The sequence below is a fragment of the Mustelus asterias genome, chromosome 5 (genome assembly GCF_964213995.1).
Source record: "Mustelus asterias chromosome 5, sMusAst1.hap1.1, whole genome shotgun sequence".
Classification (NCBI taxonomy): domain Eukaryota; kingdom Metazoa; phylum Chordata; class Chondrichthyes; order Carcharhiniformes; family Triakidae; genus Mustelus; species Mustelus asterias.
In genome coordinates this window covers 82,137,337-82,149,747 of record NC_135805.1, presented here as the reverse complement: position 1 = coordinate 82,149,747, position 12,411 = coordinate 82,137,337, and the positions used below count along the sequence as shown (strand labels likewise).

Genomic DNA, 12,411 nt, shown 5'->3' with positions numbered 1-12,411 from the left:
AGCAAAACAATAATCTTTACTTTTACAAAGAGTTTAATTACAAGTCCTTTGAGGACAATTTGTTTTAATGGCACCATATAGGACAGCGTAAAAGTATCAGCATTTCCAGTTCATTAAAATAATTCCCTTTTAAAAGAAAAGTTGGTTTACAGTGTTAGATGAAAAACATTTTGCATATTATATATTGAAATAAAAGCAGATGAGAGAGAATTGCCATACAGCAGCTGTTGCATTTGATCTGTATGTTATATTTAGAACACATTTAAGTTGTTTGGTTCAGTGATATTTTTAAAGCATGAAAAAAAACTTTACAAGTAGCACATTGTTAAGCAATTGCTGTTTTGAATCTCCAATAAACCTCCTATTGACTGGCCCAAATCTCTTCCAGGTTCTGTACAGAATAAAATAGTTCCATATGAAGAATGGTGGCGGCAATAGGCACTTTAGGCTCCCTCTAAAGTCACAAGTAATAACTTAATATAATTTCACTCCAGATTAGTTCAGAATCCATGACTGGGTAAACAGAGGCTCACTCAGCACTACTACAGAAACCCCTTTCTTGTTATGTGCCACATGTTTGCAGATAGTGGGGCTTGAGTTGTGGTAATGTAACCACAGTAATTCCTCATTTACAGATGATTCAGTCTAGGCTAACAGTGACCTAGGGCAATGTAGCAGGCAACAATACAGGAATGAAACAAATAGTTGAATAACCTTGTCACAGAAGCAAATCATGGGCCAGGATTTTCTGCCGGTGTTCACCGCAGGCGAAAATGGTGATTCTGGCAGAAAATCTCACAAGACTTCCGAAATGTGAATCTCGGCGGCGAGATCTCGTTTTCTGATTTTTCTCTGCCTGACAACCGGTGATTAAACGAGGTTCCTACCCAGAAAGGTTGGGTTGATTGGCCATGGTAAATTGTCCCTTAGATTCAGGGGGATTGGCAGGGTAAATACGTGGGGTTACGGAGATGGGGCCTTGGTGGGATTGTTGTCAGTGCAGGCTCAATGGGCCAAGTGGCCTCCTTCTGCACTGTTAAGGTTCTATGATTCTATAAACCTCATTTCCATAAATCAGCATCTAATTAAAGGGTTTCCCTGCCGGATGTTGCCCCATGCCCCCATGTTAAGACTCCCCCTCGCTGACGTGACATCAGGGGCCCCTCTGGGGAGCTCCATTGGTGGGGGGAACATAGAACATAGAACAGTACAGCACAGAACAGGCCCTTCGGCCCACGATGTTGTGCCGAGCTTTATCTGAAACCAAGATCAAGCTTTCCCACTCCCTATCATCCTGGTGTGCTCCATGTGCCTATCCAATAACCGCTTAAATGTTCCTAAAGTGTCTGATTCCACTATCACTGCAGGCAGTCTATTCCACATCCCAACCACTCTCTGCGTAAAGAACCTACCTCTGATATCCTTCCTATATCTCCCACCATGAACCCTATAGTTATGCCCCCTTGTAATAGCTCCATCCACCTGGGGAAATAGTCTTTGAACGTTCACTCTATCTATCCCCTTCATCATTTTATAAACCTCTATTAAGTCTCCCCTCAGCCTCCTCCGCTCCAGAGAGAACAGCCCTAGCTCCCTCAACCTTTCCTCATAAGACCTACCCTCCAAACCAGGCAGCATCCTGGTAAATCTCCTCTGCACTCTCTCCAATGCTTCCACATCCTTCTTATAGTGATGTGACCAGAACTGCACACAATATTCCAAATGTGGTCTCACCAAGGTCCTGTACAGTTGCAGCATAACCCCACGGCTCTTAAACTCCAACCCCCTGTTAATAAAAGCTAACGCACTATAGGCCGTCTTCACTGCTCTATCCACTTGAGTGGCAACCTTTAGAGATCTGTGGATATGGACCCCAAGATCTCTCTGTTCCTCCACAGTCTTCAGAACCCTACCTTTGACCCTGTAATCCACATTTAAATTAGACCTACCAAAATGAATCACCTCCCATTTATCAGGGTTAAACTCCATTTGCCATTTTTCAGCCCAGCTTTGCATCCTATCTATGTCTCTTTGCAGCCTACAACAGCCCTCCACCTCATCCACTACTCCACCAATCTTGGTGTCATCAGCAAATTTACTGATCCACCCTTCAGCCCCCTCCTCTAAGTCATTAATAAAAATCACAAAGAGCAGAGGACCAAGCTCTGATCCCTGCGGCACTCCACTAGCAACCTGCCTCCAGTCCGAAAATTTTCCATCCACCACCACCCTGTCTTCGATCAGACAGCCAGTTACCTATCCAATCGGCCAACTTTCCCTCTATCCCACACCTCCTTACTTTCATCATAAGCCGACCATGGGGGACCTTATCAAACGCCTTACTAAAAAGGGGAGTTGCCCTTTTCTGTGGGGGGGAGGGTTTTCCGGGGGTGGGAGGGGAGAGAGTTGTTTGTTATCTCACAGATCGGGCTGTTCTTCAATCTCTGCAGAGCCGTCAGGTCCCATCCCACCAGCATAATGGCATCAGAGACACCTGCAGAATTTCTTGACTCTGAGTGCTGCATCATCTGGCAAGAAAAGCCAACGGTGCAGCCGGGAGCCAATTTGGACCGAATTCTTCAGCTGTTTGCTAGTGGCGGATTCTCTGGTCCCACCAGCAGCGTATTTCTCATTGAATACACTGTGTATTTCTCACCCCAGTGCCATGGGGTGGCTTCAATGAGAAATCTGACAGCAGTAGAACCGGAAGATCCTGCTACTAGCACCACCTCTCACTGCCAAGATACCTGCTGACAGGAGACCAGAGGATTCCGGCCTTAGAGTAAATATCAGAAGATTTTGCCCATGGTCTTACTTTGTGTTTGTCACATTGAATGATGGGATGTATTTGTAAATAATGAATCAAGAACAACCCTCTCACTGACCATGTTTCAGTTACAGTGCATGGCCCACCTGCCAACTGAAAGATTCCACTCAAGGTTCAGGAGAGGTGCCATAATAGGTCCCTTAGTTACCTCAGGTGGTTACCCAACACTTGTAGGCAGGCATCTGTTCTGCTACCAACCTAACCTTCTCAAAAATGGCTCAGGGTTGGGATTGGCCAACAAACCCAAAATTGCAGACCCACTTGCGATCCTAGCCCTGTTTTTTGGCAGATTTTATTACAGTAGCAACTGCCACCCTTCAGTTGTTTTTGTGCGATACTTTCACGTGTGGGTAAATATCAAGGCATCGCTGCAGGCTAATTGAGAAATAATCTGCAGTCAATTATGGAAAATTCTACATATTACATTATTAGGTGCAGCATTTGACTTGCCCTGAGGCAGGTTGAATGCTCCTTCCATAGTCCCTGAATATAACCTCTATTTAAAATTGCAATCTCTTGTAAAATGTGTGTCAGATCCATTTTTATTGCTCCAATCCAACTTACATTGTGAGAAGCATCTTGCACCTCGAGCAACTGCGAAAAGAAAGTTTCTAACATGCCACCAAAACAGGAAGCTTTATTTTGCTTTACCTGGGCCAATGGCACAGTATAATGCCGGGGCCTTAAAAGTCTGATGTGCTAGGTTTTCTTTTGGGTAGCATCGTGCCACAGCCTAATTATATTAACTGATTAGAATTCCAACTCACTTATTTGAAAGAAGCCTTTCTCAGGTAGCGGCCTTTACCAGCTGCTGTGTCCTCCAAGGTGACAACGAAAGCGGCACTGATTATTTATCATATGGTGCAATTAAATAATTATTTAGTGGCATTCTGCATTCAATTGTTTTCCCCTAGATTGGGCACAAATTGAATCAAGATGTGCCTGTGTTTGCTTCAATAATGGTGCTTAATATAAAGTGTAAATTGTGCTAATGTTGCCACCAAATTTCTGTAAGGGTTTGCCCGATTTCATGCTGTAACTTTGGCAGGAGATTGACAGAAATATCATTTATGGTGTTACACTGCCAGTTCTGCTGACATGAAGTAACAACAGAAATCAGGAAATCTTCTGGGGAAATTCAGAGCTAGTATCTCCATGCACAAAGTGTGAAAATATAGCACCAAATCTAAATAAGGCCATGACCAGAACCTTCATTATGTACATGGATGCATAATTAAACCTTAGGGGAAGGGAGTAACTATCCTTATTATTGTTCATGTTTTTACTCACACTTCTCCTTTGGTAAACTTTTAGTCTCAAAAGAATACTCAACAGACTAACCAGAACACTGCTTCGCCAAATGCAGTTCTCCACATTCAAACCCTGTCCTCCAATTTGCAATGGACTATTCTGAGCAGATTCAGGGAGATAGTGGGTACACCTCCCTTTCTGCAGGCCATATATTAGGCCTTACCTTACCACAAGATCTAAAATTAAAGTTTTCATTGGATACTTGCATCACCAATGACATATGTCCCTCTTCCAGCAATAGTAGACTCTCTTGTTGGTTGGGATTCAGATTGGTCCAATCTTGCATGCAGAAAGAGTTCTGATGGAGGAAAATGAGTGAAAGTCATGGTGGAGATGGGCTGAAGAGCAGAAATCGCACTTTGACCCTCTTCTTTCGAAGGAGGTAAATCCATCCCCATAGGCTAATAGCTATTTTTATTTTTACTTGTCATCAGCAGAGAAAGTTAACATAAAGATTAAAACCAACATTAAATCAGAAATTATCTGTTAACATTCAGATTTGCAGATTTGTGCACTTCCCATAACATCTGTTTGAGATCTCATCAATGTTTCCTATTGCCTGAAACAAATCATGCAGATTGCATCATTGCCCTGAGATTCTAGAGCCACAAATTGAACCAGAGCTTGGGGCTTTCAATATTTCAAACAGACTTAAAATGTTTTGTGGCAGGTGCATTGTTCTGAAGTAGATTATTGGAGACACCTTGGTCTAACTGTCTTCCTAGTAAAAGTGCTGAAGTTGAACAAGTTGAAACTTTCTCTGTATTGCTGTAGTTATCTAAAGAAGAGAAAAAGAAACTGCTGAGAAAAGACATAATTGGGCGGGATTTTATGGCCTTGCTCAAGCGAGACCAGTATTTCCCACCCGAGGTCAACGGAGATTTCCACTGTCTGACCCTCACCCGCTCCAATTCTGTGGTGGGCAAAGTGGTAGAGTTCCAGCCATGCTGTCAAAGCCTTTTATCATGCACTCATCAGGACAAACACAGGAATACCAAATTTCAAAGGGAACAACAATTTCTATTGCATGAGAAAAAGGGTGCTGATTGTTTGGCAAGTGGACTATGATTGGTCGAGATGTTTCCATGCAAAATGTGCCAGGGAACAGTTATTCCCGAAGCATTTATTTCAATTCACAAAATGGTAAGTCGACTATGATTGGTCAAGATGTTGCCGTGGGGAATGCATGGGCAATGCCTCAATCAATCAGAGTAGATTTGTATTTGCCAACTAAAATGGTCCACTCGATTTGTACCTCTAATGACAGGTTGGTGGATGATCCTTTTGCTCCTAGTCCTCTGCCATTTGGTAGCCTGTTGGAAGGACTGAGGTACAGACTAGGCTGGAAGATATTGTCATTACTGATCAAAAACTTCAGGGCCAGCATAGCTCAAATCAGGAACTTAGCAAATCGGAGGATTAAACCTTCCATTAAAGTGGGTTGAATGATAGTGCTCCAATGTTCAGCACTACCATGAAGCCAGGAAGGAAAATGGTGACTTTTACAAATGCATGCTGCTGTTGAGGAGCCTTCCAAAGGACACATTCATAAATTGGGCCCTTTAGTCTCAATCTCAACACCTCTGCTGACCACTTCATTCAAGGGAACAGAAGACTACAAATAGATTTGACTGTTTCTGAAAGGGGAACATATGTCAGCTACCAGTTGTCAGAGTTTAGCTACAGCAAAGAAATCAAAAACTTTCAATACGTAGACAAAGGGGCAGAAATCCTCTGCACAGTTGTTAACTAGAACAATTCGAGCAGAATGATTATTTTCCAAAAGTCCTAAGTTTACATATTATTATAATAAATATTTAACCAGTTGTCTCTCAAAAAGTCCGCCTTCAAGTGAATTAATGATTTATAATGATTATTAATAGTTTTAGAATGTGAGCTGGTATGACCTATCTCTGTGTAGTGTAGTCTCTCAACTTCCCTTCATGACATGTACTTTACAATTGATTGCCCTTGCTGTATAGGACAGAAGAAAGCTAAAGGGTATACTTTGTGTTCAGAAGGGAGTGCCTCCAACTAACAATATAAAGTAATAAGGAAACTAAATCAGCACATTCTCTTTTCCACATATGGCCACATTCTGACTTTGGGACTTCAAAATATTTGTAGTAATCAAGAAGGACAACACTGTAAAATTAGCTAGTGTTTTTCATGGAACTCGTGGAAATTTAGCTGCAATTTTACATTGCCTTTTCTAGAAGCAAATATGAGATTTTTATAATATAATTAGTTACGTTGAAGCGGACAGGGGACGTATTTCATTCCTTCTTGTAATTGATCTCCTCTGCCTTCTATGTATTGGCTGCATAACCAACAAATTAGATAAGTGGAAAGTAGATTTCTTTACATCTTCCTGTGTGAATTTTACACTACAAATTGGCCAAAAAAAGGAAATGAGCTGCAGACAGACTGTCTTGTCCTCCTCAGACCCTTTGGCAAGTTGGAATGTCATACTGAGTAATGTCTAAAAACAGAGGGTGGGAATTTATGACAAGTTCAAGCAGCTTACTTGCTATTTAACAGGACACCTCCACCTGTTTTTAATTCATCTGTTAAACTTGTTGTCTTATTCCAAAATATAAATGCAACGAAATTTGAATGCCCAGCTTCAGTGAGCAGTGACTGAATCCTGATTATTTTTAATTCTACTGCTGTAAGCCAAAATATAATAGTTGGTCATGTCCGCAAGGCCTTTCACTTCAGGTTCTGGCAAAATGAATCATCAATAGCAGCAATTTTAATTGACCATTCGTCTAGTTAAGTTTTGAACCCTCCCACCTGTTTCAACATGAAAAATTGCATTATGTGCCTCAAGGAGACAATCTGACTGGGAGAAAGACTATTGATTCTGAATAGGAATTTGAAGAGAATTGCTGCTATTTTTAGGAGGAAGGTCCTGTTTTAATGTCTTTCTGTTGTTGAACCACAAGCAATTAGTGGTTTTTAATTTTTTTTAAAGCAGAGTATGGATTGAAAGGGAAAGAGGATTTGTACTTTCTTATTTTGCTAATTTAAGGCATTGAACCACATCTAAGGGCTTTGGCTCATTAAAAATTTCATGGAAACAGTTCAATGAAAGCGTTTCCATATGTCTTTCCGATTCATTCTATTCTCTCTGAAGGGGTCCCTACGCACGCACTCACTGGAAGCATTTCAGGAACAGATCTGGGCAATAGGTCCTGGGGAGCGATATACTGGTCATGTGAGGCTGTGCCACAACTTGTGTGGGCTTCTTAAACACACACCATTTTTTTCTTTTAGATTTTGAACAGCTCATTTTCAAATTACTGCAAGAGTTTTATTATGGTATCTCTGTTGAAGCCCGTCACATTATAGTTTAATGTAATAATTCTACAAATTACCTGATAAAAGCATTTCTTAGTACACAAACATCATGGCAACTCAGTGGATGATAATTGCACCCTGTGGGTTGAAAATGAGCCAAACAGATCAGGAAGTTCTCAGGTTTGACTCCTGATGTGTGAAGTCAGCTGCTTTTCAGGCAGAACAACAACAACTTGCATCTTTATAACATCATGCCAAGTATAAGTATAACATCGCAAAGCACTTCACAGGAGTTTTATCAAACAGAATTTTATACTGAGCCACATAAGGATGTTGAGAAAGGTGACCAAAATCTTGGCCAAAGAGATAGGTTTTAAGAAACATCTTAAAACAGGAGAGAGAGGCAGAGAAGTTTAAGGAGAAAGTTTCAGAGCTTGGGGCTGAGGCAGCTGAAGTCGTGGCTGTCAGTAGAGCTATTAAAATTGGGGATGCTCAAGAGGCTAGATTTGGTTGAGGTCAGGGATCTTGGAGAGATGCTGAGCATGAGGAGATAGGGAGTTGTGAGAGATGGGGAGGTGTGAGGCTGTTCAGGCTTTGCTAGACCTGGAGTCAATGTAGGCCAATGAACATTGCTTAACCAGAGCATATAGGCCAGCAAACATAGGGGCGATAGGTGAACGAGACTTTGTGCAAAGACACAGGAAACAGAGTTTTAAATTCAGTAGATGTCCCTGCTTCTGATCACTACGTATACACATTCATGAGGACAGAATTGGCCTTAGCTGTGGTGGCGCTGCTGGAGAATAGCCTACATACTGGGGTTGATTTTGACTTTGAGCATACCTCAGTTGGGTAGTGTGCCAACCCTTTGGTGAGGCCCAAACCACTTGATGTCTGGAAGTTTGCCAATGGGGTAAAGGCTGGTCAGAATGGGAATTCTGATGGCTACTCCATGAGCCAAACAGGAAATTCTGTATTGTAAGGAAAAGAATTGATAGGACTGCCAGTAATAGTGCCAAAACTATTCATGCAGCCAGGAGGAATTCTTCATACTTCTCCTGGACCTATATAAATCATACATAAACTTGTATTTACCTACTTTAGGAACAGCCTGCAGCAGTTCCTGTAAGGATTACTAATTAGACTGCTCAGACTCTAATGCTAATTATACATGGACGTGAATTTTATGTTCTGGGTACGCCTGAAGTCGGCGAAGGCGGGTGCAGATGTGAAACATTCTCCCACCCGAGATCACATTGTTGACGTGATATTATGCTGGATGGCCAATTCATACCCATTTAGTGTGAAATGTGCTCTGTGAAAGGCTGAGCGCAGTGGGTGAGAGGGAGGAGTGTGGGTGCTGAGAAAAGGGAGCTTGTGGGCTGCCGCTTTATTTGAGCCATGGCTTTTGTCCAGCCTAGATTGAGGTTGTAGTTAAAACGTAAAGGTCGCCTTGCCAATCAGCCTGCCCGCCAAATGTAAAGGCAGGTGGGCAACATAAAATCTCAGTGAATTGCTGTTTAATTCATTTATAGTGGGCGGCACGGTAGCACAGTGGTTAGTGGGCGGCACGGTAGCACAGTGGTTAGTGGGCGGCACGGTAGCACAGTGGTTAGTGGGCGGCACGGTAGCACAGTGGTTAGTGGGCGGCACGGTAGCACAGTGGTTAGTGGGCGGCACGGTAGCACAGTGGTTAGTGGGCGGCACGGTAGCACAGTGGTTAGCACTGCTGCTTCACAGCTCCAGGGTCCCGAGTTCGATTCCCGGCTTGGGTCACTGTCTGTGTGGAGTTTGCACATTCTCCTCGTGTTTGCGTGGGTTTCCTCCGGGTGCTCCGGTTTCCTCCCACAGTCCAAAGATGTGCGGGTTAGGTTGATTGGCCAGGTTAAAATTGCCCCTGAGATGCGTAGGTTAGAGGGATTAGCGGGTAAATATGTGGGGGTAGGGCCTGGGTGGGATTGCGGTCGGTGCAGACTCGATGGGCCGAATGGCCTCCTTCTGCACTGTAGGGTTTCTATGATTCTATGATTCTTGATTGTCAGTGGGCGCATTTCTGATCTCGCCCACTGACCAAAATATCGTGTGAGGTGGTGATGACGTTGGGACACATGCCCGACCTCTTCTCGTGCCATTTTACACATTTTCTGGGTTGGGTGTGCACCCGCCAAGCAAAGTAAAATTTTGGTCATGGTCTGTATATCTGTATCTCATGATGTGGAGGTGCCGGCGTTGGACTGGGGTAAACACAGTAAGAGTTTTAACAACACCGGATTAAAGTCCAACAGGTTTATTTGGTCGCAAATGCCATTAGCTTTCGGAGCACTGCTCCTTCGTCAGATGGAGTGGATATCTGCTCTCAAACAGGGCATACAGAGACACAAAATCAAGTTACATAATACTGATTAGAATGCGAATCTCTACAGCCAACCAGGTCTTAAAGGTACAGACAATGTGAGTGGAGGGAGCATTACATCCACTCACATTGTCTGTATCTTTAAGATCTGGTTGGCTGTAGAGATTCGCATTCTAATCAGTATTCTGTAACTTGATTTTATATCTCTGTATGCCCTGTTTGAGAGCAGATTTCCACTCCATCTGACGAAGGAGCAGCGCTCTGAAAGCTAATGGCATTTGCTACCAAATAAACCTGTTGGACTTTAACCTGGTGTTGTTAAAACTCTTACTCTGTCTGTATCTCAACATCGCATTTTAATTCGACAACCAGCAGGAACCTTTTTGCATGGGAAAAGCAGCCTTCCAACTCAACCAGGTGGCCCTTTGGCCAGTCAGTTCCACTGGCGGTCAAGAATGGTGGCAGCCATACCAGGAGGAGGGAGAGGGTGGTAGGAGGCACACTGCTTTTTTAGGCCTAGTGCAGCCCCATTCCTGCCAGGCAGAGGCTGTGGAAATCGGGGCCACTCTAACTTTACGTGGAAAGACTGGACATGTGGGGATGCTGGTGCTCTGGTACTATTTCCCCTTCTCTCCTTCCACGTGAAACTCCACCTCTGCATGAATGCATTCAAAAGAAGAGGTCTAAAAGAAAGGGTTAAATTTGGGAGGGAGCGTTAATCCATGCAATTGTAACTTGAATTGTAAAAACAAAATTAAATAGGAAACCAGAGCAAAATGGAGCATATTCAAAACACACAACTACAAAAGCATAGTAAAACTGCAAGACAGGATAATTGGACAAGTGGCAGACTAAATCACATTCACTTGTACATGTGAACAATGACAAATACTTTAGAGCTGTAATGCATTTTTAAAAGGAGTGGGTATCCCTGCAAAGTAGCTTATGTCTTTGTACCTTGGATAAAGAGGAGATTGTCCTATTAGCAGTAAAATCTTGTGACAGAAACAGCCAGGCCAGAATTGATTCGCAGTGCTGGTAGTTTTGGCATACCTAGAATTATGGGGTGTAAAAGATTGAATGAGGTAATAACGTGATGGTTTGCTAAACATTAAGGGCTAGAAATTCAACTCTGTAAGCGCTGCTGAAGGCTGAGCTATGGAAGCTGGAGGCCCTCGGAATGGTACATTTAGTGCTTCTGGCCACCTCTGGCATGCCTCACACAGTGCCTGATGCTGGGAATGGCGTCAGCTTGAGAGTGCTGTGCATGCACCAGAAGCATAGCAACTGGCCAACCTGTTGATTTGCCACATGTTCTTGGACCTTAGACTGTGCAGATTCACTAAATGCATGTGCTTTTTTACTCACAAAAGTACATGCAAGTGGGAACATGCACAAGCACCTTTTGCTATCCAGACATCCAACTGGCAGGCAAGGTGATTTAGACTAACCTCTGCAATGTCAAAGTTTATGAAAGTACCATGGAGTTGTTTCTGGAGATGTTGTGGTCAGTTGCTGGATTTGGCAGGTTGTATAGATACATCTTCACAGGGAGGGCAGAGGATTGGATGACCTGTCCGTGCAAAGGCTGCAACAGGCATGGAGGCTCTAGTTGTAGTACCTCTTGGTTTACAACATGACAGGGCAGATAGAGCAGAGGCTGTGGAGAGGGGAAGTTCAGCATTGAGGGAGAAGCGGGAATAGGCAGGGAGGAGACATCCGAGACCCTTTCCCTCCAGATGGGTTGGCTGTAAGTGCGTCCCTTCATTACCATTGCTCCACTATTCCACACCTTCCCATTCACCTGCGACCTCCAGTCATATCATCTCCTTGACCAAAATCCTGCGATCAAAGACAGCAACAAAAACTTTGCCATAGTGTATGCAATTATAGACAGCAATCCAATAAACAAAAATAAACTATTCACTGTTTTGCCTTCTTTAGTGTCCTTTGTTGCAAAGCACATGAAGAAAAAACTTGTGTTAAAAGTCTTGGGAAGATTAGGATAGATTGTGACTGGGGGAGGGGGAGCAGTGGGGTGTCCTCAGTTGTTAAAATAGTTCCCCAGCCCAATCCCCACAAACCACCCACCCTTCCCCAACACATACCCCTCCTGCACCAAACCGTATATGACGTTAAAAGTTCATTTCAGTTGCTTGTATGACTTATTTCATTACACATAAGTTAGAACTGCTGGCACCTACTCCTGGCATTTGTTGGGCTACAGAGACAGGATGTAGGAGGGAAGTCGCTGAGCATAACTGGCCACACCCCATACCCCCTAAGTAAAAGAATGCTGAGAGTGGGCATACCAGACATACTGCAGAAAGGATTGCATTCCTTACCTAAGATATCTGCTTTTGTTTGGGCACAAACTAATAAGTAATAATGCATTCCATTCAGTTTTATGTGCAGACTTCCTTTAAAGTTAGTTCAGGAATGTGTTTCAACAAATCATATATATTAATTACAGTATAAAAACAACTGTACTCCCTCCAGGAAAAATATAGTTGAAAATAGTTCTAAGATGTTTACCTAACTTCTGTTTAACTAGAACTGTGGGGACCACATACACAACGAGCTTTGTACTTATTTTGTTAGCCTACAGCTACAGTAC

General features: G+C 43.1%; 1 protein-coding gene across 2 annotated transcripts in view; it reads left to right on the top strand.

The window, feature by feature from the left end:
- runx2a (RUNX family transcription factor 2a) overlaps positions 1-12,411 on the top strand; it is a 102,981-nt gene that overhangs the window by 84,823 nt on the left and 5,747 nt on the right. The gene's annotated exons all lie outside the window — the stretch shown is intronic.